This window comes from Mustela erminea, chromosome 1 (genome assembly GCF_009829155.1).
Source record: "Mustela erminea isolate mMusErm1 chromosome 1, mMusErm1.Pri, whole genome shotgun sequence".
In the NCBI taxonomy this organism is placed as follows: Eukaryota; Metazoa; Chordata; class Mammalia; order Carnivora; family Mustelidae; genus Mustela; species Mustela erminea.
The window spans coordinates 159,472,138-159,487,370 of NC_045614.1; the positions used below are offsets into that span (position 1 = coordinate 159,472,138).

A 15,233-nucleotide genomic window follows, 5' to 3' on the forward strand; every position below is an offset into this window, starting at 1 on the left:
AAAATCTCATAATTATTCTTACTGTATTAAGCATTTTATAGCAATTTTAGCTCTAAAATGCTATGCAATAGTTTTTATGCAAGTGTACCAGACATGTAAGCTGTTCCAATGAAAACATTTCCTTTCATTTAGACACGTGGTTTTAGGTTTCCAAACTTAGCTCTTTGCATTGATGGAAGAATCTTTAGGCCAGACATCAGGTTTTCTGATGGGGAGTTGGATTTTCTTGCACATACTTTAATTCCCCAGGCAGTCTCATCAGAAAAGGGGGGTTTCAGTGAGTGTACACAGTGATATTAGTGAATACTGCTGCTGAGTACTAGCTCCTCCACAGCCCGACCCGTTGAGAAAGGCACTGGAGAGGAAGCTAGGTTTATCTCGGCATCCCTCTGGGGCGTAATGACAAGCAGGCGGAAGGACTTGGACTTAACCTCTCTGCAGAAGGCTGACACCTTTAACACTGCTGCACAGGCTGCTGCGCCCTGCAGTGGCAAGTCTTGGGCCTGAGCCCAAAGCTGGTGTGGAGTTTGAACCCTTGGCATTCTGGCCCAGGGCCAAGTACTATCAATGGAACCCCACTGACACCTTTAGTTATTCTTCCTAGATTAGGATAGTAATTTACTTGTCTCTTTGATTTCAAGTGTCTGGTTTTGTTTCCAGATGCCTCCCAGCTCATCTGTATTCCAGGGGTTTCAAAAGACTTTAACCTCATTGGTTCTTTCCTTTGTCAGTTCCATTTGGTGAACACAGGAGGGATACAGAGACTACAGAGAGGCGAGGGAGGGGGCGGTGTGTGCGTGATGTAGGGGGCATGTAGGGAGGGCTTGGTGAGACTGTAGGAATAAATGAAAGGCACGTTCACTTTCAGAACATCAGCTATTGTACCAGAGCAAGTCAGGGTGGAGTGTAAGAGGTGATGTGTAGGACAATGTAGTGAAAAGTGTCATTAGATGGATTCGTGGGTAAAAGCCCTCCAAACAGCAATAATCTCAAACTCCCCTAGACGACTGTAATATATGAAAGAGATGGAGAGACCATAGAAATTTTATCCCAGTGCCAAAAAGGTAACAGCACTTGGATTTTAACATGCTATGGTAGGAAAAGGCATTTATGCAGGGGTGTCATTTCATATTTACAAGGGCCTGTCTAGCACTGTTTATTGATTTTACTGCAGTTCTTTCCCCAGGACCCTGTAGATAGATAATTGCTAGAAATGTCCATCATTAGCAGAGCAACGAGTGCAACCATCACACTAGGAAAAAGATACACATAGGACCCTGCGAGCAGGCATCAAATGGGGGTAGGAGTCACACAATAACACGTGCAGCTATAACTCCAGGCAAACACACACGCAACACCCTGTGTAGCCATTGCACTGAGAAAATACACACAGCCCCCTGTGCAGCCATCACGCATCAGGAAAATACACACATGACACCCCTATGCAACCATCACACCAGGCAAAAGCACAGACATAAAATGCTAAGTCAATAGGAATGAACAGCTCATAAAAGCCTACTGGAATAGATCACATCACAGCCAGGTACATCTGTTCTCAGCACTAACCATTATCGTTAGCTTAAAATGCTTAAAATCACTGCACATCCTCAGGTCTAGGGACAGATTATTCCAAGAAGATTCTGCTAAATAGATTTGGCAATGCAGTGAAGGGGACCTCTACTACATTAAAGTGATGCATTTTGCATCTCAAAGGCTGTCAACTGTATTTAGAGGAACTCTGTGATTGAAGAACTGTGCTCTAGGATGGAATAGCAATTTCTCCAGCCCTTCAAACTCTGGGGGTGATTTTTACCCCAACTTGAGTTAAGTGTACAACTGAATGGGCAGCTATCAGATGGGGAGGTGACTAATAAAAGCAGAATTGGAAACAGCTTTCATCTGTGCTGCAAAGTAAGCCACTCCATCCTGTTTTAAACTGGAGCTCTCAGGTGGGATATCACATCCAGAGGTCTTTGTGAGGTCAGACTTCAAGCCATCAACTGGAGATAAATAAGTTGGAACTACAGTCCTTGCTTCAGAGGGTTGTCCGCCCAACTGGGGGGAATAAAGGAACCACCCACCTCTTCTTTTGCCAGAGCCTTCTCTTTATCCTCTTGCCTTGGTCTGTGATGTTATCCTAACTGTGTGACACAGGGTTATAGCACTACAAGGGAAGCTCTGTGTGTCCTTCTGAAGACTGGCCCAAAAAAACAGTTAGAAAGAGTTTCAAGCTTGCAGTTCCATGTTTCAATTACAGTGGCGTTACATGTTTCTACTGAGTGAGACAAGTTTCAAGCTAGCTTGTTAAGAATGATTTACACCATAATTCGAGGAAAAAACAAATGTGAGTGACTGAGATTTGAAAGGGAAGAGTAGGGGGGAAGTGCCAGACTAAACGAATCCTAAGTAAATAGGGTGGGGTGGGGTGGTGGGTGTTTTTGTGTGTGTGTTTTTTTGGTATTTTTTTGTTTGTTTGTTTGTTACTTTGTTTTTTTAGAAGAAGGAAGGAAAGAAAGAGAAAGAAAGAAAGAGAGAGAGAGAGAGAAAGAAAGAAAGAAAGAAAGATATATATATATATATATATATATATATATATATATATATATATAGTTGGTAATTACTTCCTCACCTGGGTGGAATGAAACAAAAGAAAACAGAATTGCTCCATTTGCTCCTTAACCAAATTTTTAAGAGAGGACAGGTGTTTCTCTTAATTCGCATGACATCTTACTGGGAATGAGCAGTACTAGAAATGAGAACTAAGAATTCCACTTCTTTTTTTTTTTTTTTTTAATGTGGTGGAAAGGTTTTGTTAGAGAGAGAGAAAAGCATTTTCCATAAAACAATGCAGTAGTGACACGAGGTAATTACATGGTGATGGGGACACACCGCATGGCATACTGGAGAAATTGCATGATACCTACGTGATAACTATAGTAACTCTAGTTATCACTACCGTATTATCTCCTGATAACTATATAATTAGTTTGTGTCACAAAAGCACCCTAAACGTATGCCTGTTCCAGCTACTCTGGTAGGAAAAAAAATAAACTTTTTTGCAAGGGGAAAAAAAGCTAATGAAGAAAGTTGCCAAGAACAGATATTTTGTAATCTGTGCTAAATCTCTGCTGGAAAACATGAACAGTAACGAAGCTGAGAAGACAGTAAAAGAAATTCGGGGCAAGGTGCCAGACGCCCAGACGGAAGGAGAATGTGGACCAAAAGATTGCGACAATCGGGTAATTATGGTTTATGAATTTCAGCTTTAATCTGTAGTTCAGTGAGTCCTGATTAAATATCTGTTAAACACAATTAAAGTTTGTTTTTGTATTTCACCGTCTTGATCAGAATAATTAGAGACTGCGTGTTTCATGTCAAAAGTAGCAAGAGGAATTTTAGTGAATGAACATCGTTTTTAAAAGCCATTTGTAGCACCAGCTGTTGGCATTATTTTATATTTTAGTGTTATCAGCATAAAGATGGTCCTCTGGATGCTGAATAGTTTCCAGCAGGACAAGGATGTTAGGCTGTCATGATGGGCCTGTGCTGCCGAGGCTTTAGTGGTGGAAGGCTCATATTCACAGGAGGGAGTGGACGGGGAGATGTAGGTCAGGGAAGGAGATATTTTAGGTGGGAGAAGAAGGAAGACATTTGAGTTACATTTATCCAAACAAGGAGCTGAAAGAGGGGATTTCTCTTGGTGTAGTCATTTGCATGAACACCTGAAAATGCTGGTGAGCCTATAGAGACAGGTTGTATATACATGGTGCCTGGGGGAAGAGCACAAGGAAGGTGTGATCGTCTATACTGGAACATCGTCCTGGTTGGCTCTTGGCTAGAAACCTGGATATTTTATTCCTGGAGTTGATAGAAGGTAGTGCTGAGAGAATTTGCCATACTAATCATTCTTTGGCTAGACATAGCAGTATGAATTCTGCAAAGAAAGAACAAGTTGGGATATAAGGATTAACTAAAACTGGATAAAGGAGCAAAATAAGACTGCAAACAAAAAACTAAGACTATGATTTCCATACCAGTGGGCCAGAAGGGAAGCTGGGGAGTTATAAATTACTATCTCTTAAAAGTTATGTGAGACTATATGTGAATACTTCTGTGTCGTTTACCATGATATGAGCTTTAAAGAAATAAAATATTATCTTGCTTGCTATTTGAAATTTGGGTACCTGGAAGATTTTGATCCCTGTGAGACAAGGGTAACATGATAACAACCCTCCCCATCCTAATCCACAGAACCTGTGAATATGTTGCCTAACATGGCAAAAGGGGCTTTGCAGAAGTTAGTTAAGGATCTTGGACGGGTGATGATCCAGATTATCTGGGTGATCCTAATATGATCACAACAGTCCTTAAAAGAGGAGGAAGGAGCAGTAGGGTCAGAGTCAGAGAAAATGTGACGATGAAGCAGAATCTCAGAGAAAATGAGGTGAAAGATGGGACATTGCTGACTCTAAAGAAGGGAGAAGGGCCATGAGCCACGGAATACAGGTTGTGTCTAGAAGCTGGAGAAGACAGAATGGGGGAGTCTCCTCTGGGGTCTCCAAAAGAATGCAGTCCTGCACCTTTCTTTAAGGACTTCTGACTTCCAGAACTGTAATCATTCCTGTTTTGTAAGCCGTAAGCAGCAATAGGAAACCAATATGGAACCCATGACTCTGCTCTGTGGATTTCATCTCCATGTAAAAGTTTTCCAGTTCAAAGTGCTTCTGGGAATGAGAAAAACAACCAGCCTCTATGAATTTTATCTTCTACAGCCCATTCTCCAGGCTGTCTTTCAGATGTCATTTGGAGGTAACTGCCAATGTATTATAAATTAAAATCATGGGCAAATTCAACCCCACCCTCCAATAATACTTTTGACGTGAGTAGAAATATTTATAGGATGAGAAGACTATAAAGTAAAAATAATTTCTCCAACAATAATAGCAGTTGACATTTGAACACTTAACCACCGGTTGAATCATTTCTCCTTGTCAGTTTCCACCTCCCAAAATGGCAATTTCATATGGTGGCACATACCCAGTGTTATCTCATTTAAACCTTCAAGGACTAAGATTAAAAATTTCTCCCGATTGTAAAATTAATAAATGTCAGAGTTATGTAGAGGTTAAGCTACTAAAATGCTCGTGTGCAACATATTCAGGTAAAAATTAGATTAAATCCTAACTGGCCAAAGGTGTTTTTGCAGAGTTGAGGATGCAGACATGTCTCTCCTCTGCTATTCCACAAAATGACAGCTTGGTCATGAGAAAGCTGTAGGGTAAAGTGAACATAACCCAAATAGACAAAGACAATGATTGAAATTTGCTACCTAGCATCTTTATACTCGAAAGAACATAAACTACCACAGAGGAAGAGGGCATAGCAAGTGCTTTAGAGTGGTATTGCTAAAGGATTTCTGGCTTCTTTTGGTTTAAGGCTTCCACAGTAATCTCCTGAAAGCTGCGAACTGTCTCCCCACAAAAGGACAGCATCTTGTCAAAGGATCCACAGGCCCGCTCAAGCCTATTGATGGACCTCAGATTAATTACCCTTGGTTTACAATTTTGTTCCAAGAAAAACACTGTGGACTGACTGGCCTGACATAATTTAAGACCAGAATTATGCAATACTTATTTACCACAGGATTTTTGGACCGGTCATCAATGTACAGTAAGGTCCAAGCTTTTAATTAGTAAAATTAGTACTTTTGATGCTAATGTGCTAGGAAAGTACATTTTTGTTTTTAAAACATTTGAGGTGCATTTAAAGACCTACTGAAAAACACTGATATTGCTCTTGCTTGCTGTCCATTATTTTATCATATAGTCATTTATTTATTCATTCATTCAGCAAATATTTATTGAGCCCTTACTGTTATAGGCACTGGGAATATAATAGAGAGCAGGACTCACAAGGTCCATTTTCTTCACGGAGCATTCTAATTAGAGGAAATAGTTAATAAATATGTATGCATACTAACACATGCCAATGAGTGAAAAGAAGAAAACAAAGAGTATAACTTAATAAAAATAGTGTGTAAGGAGATGGCATGTGGCTGAGACTTGAACAATGTTAGAAACCAGCCACATGAAAATCTGAAGGAAAAGCATTTCAGGTAGAGTAGAATAACAACTATAAAGACTCCGAGATTAAAATGAGCTAGGCATGTGAATTATGAAAGGTCGGTGCATAAGGAGAAGTATATTGGAGAGGTGATCAGAAAAGGAGTCAGGATCCAGATAATACAGGCTTCATACTGAACAGTTCAGATTTTATTCTAGTTGCAGTGGGCAGCCATTAGAGACTGATATGGAAGGGTCTGATTTCACATATAAAGAAATCATTGTCGTTGCTATGTAGAGAAGGGAGTACAGAGGAACAAGAAGAGAAATAAACCCAACTAACAGTTAAGAAGATGCCCAGAGCTGAAGATAACAAGTGGTCTCATGGCCCTATAATATATTGCCTCATAGATTTGACATGTCTCAAGTTGAGCAGCCAAGAGAACAGAAACTGATTTATGAACTATAGCATCTCTTATGTTTTTGGTCTATTAAAGGATTGTTTTGGCCTAAAAATGTTCTTCCTGAAAGGGAGAGGAAAAAGAAATCTGAGTACAGTCTAATGATATTGGCAAGTGAAGCAGTTGTTTGGTGGGAAGAGGATTGCTAAGGTAACTGAGAAAGTCACCAGCAACCGGGAACCTCATTAGATAAGGGTTTGGACCCATTTCACTAAGGTTCATTACAAGTCTGCTTCTTCTGTTTTCCTGAGGCAAGCTTAAAATCACAAGTCTTCTGAAGTCTCTTCTGCCCCTTTAAAACATGGATTAGGGGCATCTGGGTGGCTCAGTCAGTTAAGGATATGACTCTTGATTTCAGCTCAGGTCATGATCTTCCAGTCCTGGGATCAAGCCCCCCATCCGTCTCCACCCCCAGTGTGGAATCTGGTTGAGATTCTCTCTCTTCCTCTCTCTCTACCCCTCCCACTGCTTGTGCTCTATAAATAAATAAACAAATAATAAATAAAATCTTTAGGAGATATATATATATATATAGATTTAAATGTCCTGCTTCTCACCACCATTTACTCCTCAAAGTAGTCCACAGAGAAGATCACAACAGAGATTAGGGGCAAATGTAATGTAACTTGAATGAACATCAGGAAAGGAAGAAATTCTGTTGTTTATAGGCGTTTCTCAATAGAATTAGATATTTGTGCAATGTATTGGGGCTTTAGTGAGTCACCAACATTACTTGAAAGAAGTTCAATTATACTTTGTCAACCAATTGAAATCCTTTAGTAAATGGCAAACCATAATAAATATATCCAGGAATAATGACCTGTATAAAAATAGTGATGTAGTGGTAGTTTATAGACAACTTATTTTCACTAATAAGCTAGAAAGTTATATAATTCATTGCTCAATGACATTCATAAATAATGCAAATTAATAAAATATGCAACTATATATAAAAATATATTTAGAAAATCATTCAGAAGGCAAGGGGCAGGAACCTTTTCCAACTGGCATTCCTGTGAGACTCTAAGTTACAGCTCCGGGGTTAAGTGTGACAAGGTGAGAAAACTGCCCTAGAGTAAGAGTAACCAACTGAAAGTGATGTTGAATTTCATAATCAGGGTTCCTAGAATGAGTAGAATGCAAATTATATTTCCAGGGAAACATGAGTATAGAGGTATAGTATTATGGAATAGCTGTATTCCATGGACCAAAAACAATTAGGTACTATATATCAAAGCTCAGTTGCAAATACAACATGCATGGAGCTTATGTTAAGTGAAGGCTTAACAAATGGTTATTACTGTTGTTGTTTGTTGTTGTTTTAATTAAAGCTGAAATCCTATAATAGAACCTCCTGCCCTTTACCACCTCAGGTCTTTATGCTGTTTTAAACCTTTCCCTCCCTCCAGTTCCCAAACTGCCCTTTCTCTGGGGAGCAGAGTATAAATTATCCTATCTAAATTTCGAGAATGACTATTCCCATGTGAGAGAATATCAAAGCTGGAAAGAGAATACAGAACTCTTAACAACCAGTACTATTCACGCCAGCTCATCTGCTACCTCCTAATAAAACTGGTTGTTAATCTTCCCTGATTTGTCTACATCTTTCAGGTAATAAAAGTGTCTAAACCATAATGCATTCTTCCAGAGAAGATAATCAGGTAACTTAATACCTCTCTGCTCAGCAACACAATGTCCCTTTGTATCCAGTCCTGAATTGGATTGACATTTCTAGCTGACGCTTTACATCAAAGGTCATTTTGCTCAGTTCACTATCTGATCTTTTTTATTGTCTTCTAGCATATTCCTAATTCTCAAAAAGATTTCTTCATCCCTGGCAGTATACTGAGAGCTCCCAATTTCATTATCTCATTGGTATATTTCATTAATTATTAAGATCTCTCTAATTGTAAGTTTCTCTTCCCAAGAAAGTGTCTGAGCCCCATCATTAGAGATATTAATGAGCAGAATTTTGTGAACACCCAAAGTATAGTTAAGTTGGACATCACCCTGAACTGCCAAGGGAAGAGATCTCCCAAGTAGAAAAAGCTCTTTGAACTGTAATGATTTCATAAGGGTGATTTATTACTTAGTAAATTTTCTTAAAAATGGAACGAATCAATGTGAGTAAAAGATTTGGTTTCCTTCATTTATTTATGTTGAGCCATTCCATTCATACAGGTTGGGAAACAATTCCCCGGGTAAGACCAACTAATGTGTTGTCAATTAATATAGAAGCTGCATCCTGAAGGGTATTGTTTATTTACTCTTCAGTTTTGGCTGTCTCTTTTTTACCACCCAGAAAACGAAAGGCATAAAAATATTATGATCTAATAAAATAACAGGATTTTCAAAGTTTATTTACTAAAAATTAAACTGCAGCCATCAAGTGTTTAATACTATCAAAGTTGTAAACAAAGAAGATTGGACAGGAATTAGAAATCAAAAATACGTTAGGAAATCACATTACAGAAATATGAAAAATATGGTGCCCTTTCTAGAATCTAAAAACCCTGAAGATATAGTATTACTACTAGAACTAAGGGAGATAGGATCAAAAGAGAGATCACAAGAGAATATCCAGCTTTCAATGGGTGTCTAAGAGCTGAGGAAGAGCTACATTTTGGATGAAACTTTCATAGTGATAGAGCATTTACCAAGGTACAAATAGTCGATAGAATGCAAGGTAGCCTATCTCCCAACAAGATTTGACAGTAAATACAGTTGAGATTAGGAGGGTTGAAGGAGGGTTGAAAGAAAAAGCTCGACATATGTTAGATGAGGAAACACACCTGTGGGAGACACTTTGAAGATCGTGAGTTCATATTACATAACTGTTTCTACTGTGTAGAAACAGTGTGTGAACAAGTCCAGAGGTGGGGGAAAGCCCACAGGAAGGAAACAGTTAACTTCTCACTGGCATGTTTATTCTGTTCTTAAAAAAAAATTGTGTTTATATTGGATGGTGGGATGTTGTTACCTTCCATTGAGAGAGGATAAAAAAAGGAAAAGCAAAAGGACTGGAAAGCAACAATACCTGTGTTATCTTCCAACGTATTTTCGAATGACTCTGATCTAACTTCAGTTTCAAGCTGTTTAAATCTATCTCACTGATGGGTCCAAATCTAGTGCTCACATGTTTGGGACAATTAAAATCAGCAGGGTCTGTGGCTCCCTAACCCATGCTTTATTGTATAAGGGGTAAACAGCCACTTGTAATTTAGTGAGTAAGTGCAGGTCTTTCATGATGCACATACCAGCCCCACTGAAAACCGATCAATTTCTGTGCTTGGCAGTGGCATTCATAAGGCCCCTATGGAGCATTATCCCATGCCTGAGGGTCATTACTCTTCCACAGAAGCACTGACAGTTGTGATGAATGGCGGTACCTGGGAAGAGGAGTGTTTGGATGTTTAAACAGATTACATTTTCCTTTTAGAGCAGTAGACATTAGATCACGTCTTAGACTGTCTACCCATGTGGACAGTGAGGATAAAATCAGAGCAACTTGTATGTGACCCAGTGAGATTCAGGTATCCCAGTCATCACTTCTGTTGGGGGAAATGGACTTGACTTTGCATCCTGTCACGATACTGTATGTGCTGGCAAGCAATGGGTGATAGCCACATACACCTGCTGAGATGCTAGGCTGTCAACAGGCATGAGATTCCGTCCATCACTATTATCTACAACAAGACTCATTACCTGCCAGCCAGTAAACATCCCATTTACACCATCTGCAATGAATTAAAAAGTGACGAAAAGAATCAGTATCTGTTTGAGTTGCAACATGATTGTCAAGTTCATTTTCATCTCTGGAAGCCCTTCAGTTCTATGAGAGACTTTGGGGAAAAATATATGATGAAGAAACCCAGGAATAGCCTGGCAGTGACAGTTGTCACTGACAATTGTCAGGTTTTAAAGCAGGCATTTACAAATACAATTAGCTTCTTAAAGTGTAAGAAAAGTCCAGGCCTCTGTCAATTCCCTTTTTTCAGTTGTTCCCTCTCCGGTTTCCTGGTGTGCTAGATCTGGGACTCAGTGCTTGATACTCCTAAACTGATGCTGACTACAGTGAGAAATATTTCATAAAAATGTATATTTCAACATAAACTCTGAAGCAAAGCTGCCTCTGTATCCAGAGAGGAAGTGATGATTAGTTTCTAATTTACACGTGCAGTGATTTCTTTGGCAAGTGTGAATTCTATGTCCTACAGTAAGGTTCTCTGTAACTCTTCCTACGTGAGGCAGCTATGGGGGTATTAAAAAGATGCAGAGGTCTACTTGCACTTGAGGCTATTTAATTCATATATAGCTGTCTGTCCAGATTACATGTGTGGATAGTCAGGGGTGAGAACTGCAGAGCAAAAATCAAATAGAGGTGTCACACACAAACCACGTGAGAAATAGCGGAAAGATTTGACATTTATTCATGTGCTTCACCTTTTAATAGTAGAATCTCTTGTTGTTTTTTTTTAATCTTCCTTTTTTTTTTTTTTCATCAGTTATTCCGACAGCAAGGAAATGACTTTCATTCCTTACCTTGAGGATCGGGGGGTTCTCAGTGCTGATCAGGGTACTGCTCTGAGCAAAGAGACCAATTCTGAAATGAGGGTATTGAAGATAAGCCCTTCTGAAAATAACCCTGGCTATGTAGTAGGATTTCACTCCCAGAAATCCATCTCTTCCTCCCACAAACTGCCCTTGTGGAGTAATATAGGAAGGAGATTATATATTACCTCATCTCCTTACAGAGAAAAGGACAAGTGCTATGGGAAAGCTTTGTTTCTTTTAATCATTCCAGGCATCCCCTGCCTTCAATATTTTTACTAAAGAGGTCCTTGGTTGCCTCTAGAAAGACACTCTAGTGAGAGAGAAGGAAACAGAGTAATGAAAATGATGACCTCATCTGGAAAGGCTTTCTAACCCAAAGGGATAAGCTAGTTATGACCCCTATCCTCAAATCTGTGAAGCAGACAAGGACAGAAAGCGTGGTATGAAGTTATGACTACCTCCTCAAAATTGTGCTAGGTAACTTTTCTCAATCTGATACTACAGTTTAGCAGGAAACATCTTTTTCTCGCAAGCTCATCTTTATGTTTTTATAACGGGGTGAAGACACAAACCTCTATATAGAAGATCTTTAAGGCTACTGACTTTGTGCTAGAAATAAGGAAGAGAAATATCACATTGTGGGAATGAGGAAACTATTTTGAAGAACCTAGGAAGGGAGTGGATAAGTTTCATTCTCCCTTCCTCTTCTCACCTACCCATTCCCGAACTTGTACACTGTATTAATTCCATTAGGGAAAAGTTAATTGATGATGGAGACTTTGCTTCTCTCAAAATAAAATCTTTTTATATTTGAGTCATTTCAGTCCTGAACAGCACATTTTCAAACCACAAGTAGAAGGAATGTACCAGATAAGTTATAGTGTGAATTTATCGTGTTTGTTTTAAACAATAAATTTGACCAGCCTAATAGTAAAGTTGGGTTAGGAAAGCTAGAATCCATTCCTAAGAGCACCAGAAAAAGGAAGCCCAGTATATTGGTGGTAAATGATCTGCCAAAGACCAAAGAAATACTCTAAGAAGGATGGTAAGAAGAGGTTACCTGTTTGGAGAAAGTAAAGTTAAATTATATTTAATCTGTTACATTTTTTCTACAAAATTACCTAATATACATGCCAGAAATTGATCAAAGTTGAGCTACTGTGCTCATAAAGTGTTGACTAACACTTTGGATACCACATCATACCTCTATATAGAATACAACATGGTGGAGCTCTTTAAGTCTTGTGTGTGTCACTAATATCCAGTTATTTTGGTAGTCCTATGGTAAAGTCTTGGACTGTATTGCTTCTCAAGTCTAAAAGCCCAACTGAACACGAGGCATTACTCCCAGTTTTTTTATTAGCGAGATACCATATAACTGTCCCATAAAATAATTTGGAGAGAAGGTAAATTTTTGAAGCTAACTTGAGAACACATCTTTTAGTGACCCCATTATCAGTGGTCGAACTTGGACTTATTTTCCATGTTTATATTAAACAGTGTTATTGAAAACAATAATTCTGAGGGCAAAAATCTAATACGAAGTAATAGGTACCATGTTCACATGTATCAAACTTCTAAGCTTCTGCCTTAAGAGCAAATAGAGAGAGATCATATTGGAATACCTGACCTTTGTGCCTAGCTTTGTCTTACTCTACCAAACACAAGAAGATTGTGAGTGTGTGTGTGTGGCGGGGGGCACCGGGGGTGCGGGTGTGTGTATACACACGCATGTATGTGTTTTAAAACAACTACAAACAAAGGTCAGATTGTCTGGTAGAGCAGCCAGTGGCCACATCTGCAGCAAAGACTTTTTTGTGGGAGCTCCTAAAGCTTATAACCATGGAGTGAACCATAATTATATTGTTTAGAAATCAATGTCAGAGAAAAAGCTCTTTTGACTTTAACCATTTCCTCCATTAATTTGGAGCTGTCTGGAACTTGGCCATAGGAATATTTACTTGAGTCTCTGTGACTTTCCTAGTATTTCAATGGTTTTAATGTAGAATTGATTATCAAATGACTAAAAGAAATAAAAAAGCAGAAGTCAAGTTAAACTTTAAAAAGGTGTCACTGTCCTTGACTTTGTGATCTTTTTGGATTAGATTTGCTAACCCTTGATGTCAATTCCCAGAGAACTTTAGCTGCAGACAAAATAATGAGATATGGTTAAGCTGTAATAGTAAGTAGATACCCAGGTATCTAGAATATCCATGTTTTTAGCTGCAGATGAGTTTCCATTTATTTATAGAATTAAAAGTATTCTAAAACCATAAAAGTTGTATGTTTCCTTGGAGACCATATTGAAAAGTTTATATACACATCTGGGCACAATCAGGGTTTGTCTAGTCATACTGTTACATCTACTTACATCCTTTCTGACTTCAAAAGTAATGCCATTATTAGGCTCGAAGAATATTTTACATTGAGTGCCATGGGGTGAGTGGCAACTTTACTTAGAATAATTTATAAAAATAAAATCTAAAATATTATCTATGGTTTCCATAGAAGAGCATTTTTTTCTGAATAGCCCACTTTTGACCTAACACTCTTAACTTGGTTGTTTGTATACATCCCATCTTCATTTCTTTCAGTCAAATATTTAGACCCATCTCAAATGCCACTCCTTTTATGAAGCTTTTCTACTTAATCCTCTTCACCTCTTTCTGTAGCAAAAGTCATTCTTCCCAAAAATGCCCCCCAACAAAATTTTGGTGAAATTTTGTTTTCTGAAACTTATTACTTAATTTGCATCATAATCGGTAATTTGTCTCATCCATCTGTGAAGTATAATTCCTCAAGTGAAATAACTTTACTTGGTATGAAATCTTAGTGGAGATTCTCAAAAAATTTTTTAACTACAATTGAATCTCTTTCATTGGAAAGAGAAATTTTTCTTGAGAGTTTCCCATACTATTTAAGACAGACTGATAAATAAAAACATCTTTAAATTTTAAATTAGACAATGAAAATAATTTTTAATCCTTATGAGTGTATAAGCTCTTTTTGTTTCAGATGCTCAGGCATCTTTTACTCCAGATCCTCTTTTAAAAAATCATCTTAAGACTCCGTATGTTCAAACTCATAAATTATGACTGTTTAAAAGGATAACAAATACACAAACTGGAAGAAAATTAAGAGATTAAGAATGGGACCAGAAAATAAGAAATAAAAATTTTCTTCCTAAAGGGTGAACAAAAATCCTTAGAGACGAGAAAGAAAGAAAGAAAATGAAAAACTAGAAAGCTAAAACTATATATTTATTGTCTTCAAGGCTTCCGCCATAAATGAAAAGGAAATAAAATTGAAGAAGGGCAGACTTGTCTGGTATCATGCTTACACAAAGCTATAGACAAATTGACTCGCAATTTGTCAATGTGAATCAGTTAGATAAACATATATGCTTTGTGCAAGTCACCAACCAAACTTTGGAATAGTGATATAAGTACAAATAAACACTGAACTAAAAGGTACCCAGGAAATATTTTAATTGCATAAGAAAAATAAGATTGAATATGATAAGTGAAGGAAAATAATTAAAGAAGATAAAGTTATATAGAAGTAGAAAGAATATTTTGCGGAGGGAAAACTGAAGAAGCACAGTGATCAAAGCAGAATAGTGGAAATGGAATGGTTGGAGTCCATCACTCAAACAAGAAAAATGTCAGGTTTGAGATACGCTGCTTTCTAATATCAGCATTAGTGGAAAAAAAAATTAAAATTAAAAATAATCAACTTGTAACTCATTATGGAATCAACCCTGCCCACAGCTTTCTAGGAAAGAATATTCTTAGTATGATGATTAGAGAAATGAAAAAAGGGAAGGCTCAAAGGAGGACAGTAGTAAATTGTTTATGTCCTAAATCGGGCATCATTAGCACTTTTTATAGTTTGATGGAAATTGCTGCGTGAAAGCCAAATTTGTGTTTACAAAAAGAAAATGATGCTGTAGTAGAGAATGGATTGTACTGCATGGATTTAAGATATGAGGAGCCATCATGGTACTAGTAATACTACCCTAGTGAAAAAACTCAGCAGTGAGGATATACATTGAACATTCAACAGGATGTTGCCGTTAATTTGGTAGTAGTCTAGTAAAGTAGGTAGAAATAAAGGACTGATAGAAGAATTAAATATAATTAAATAGTTCAGTATA

General features: G+C 37.9%; 1 protein-coding gene across 21 annotated transcripts in view; it reads left to right on the forward strand.

The window, feature by feature from the left end:
* The window catches only part of ZBTB20 (zinc finger and BTB domain containing 20), a 785,951-nt gene that overhangs the window by 561,803 nt on the left and 208,915 nt on the right, over positions 1 to 15,233 (forward strand). The gene's annotated exons all lie outside the window — the stretch shown is intronic.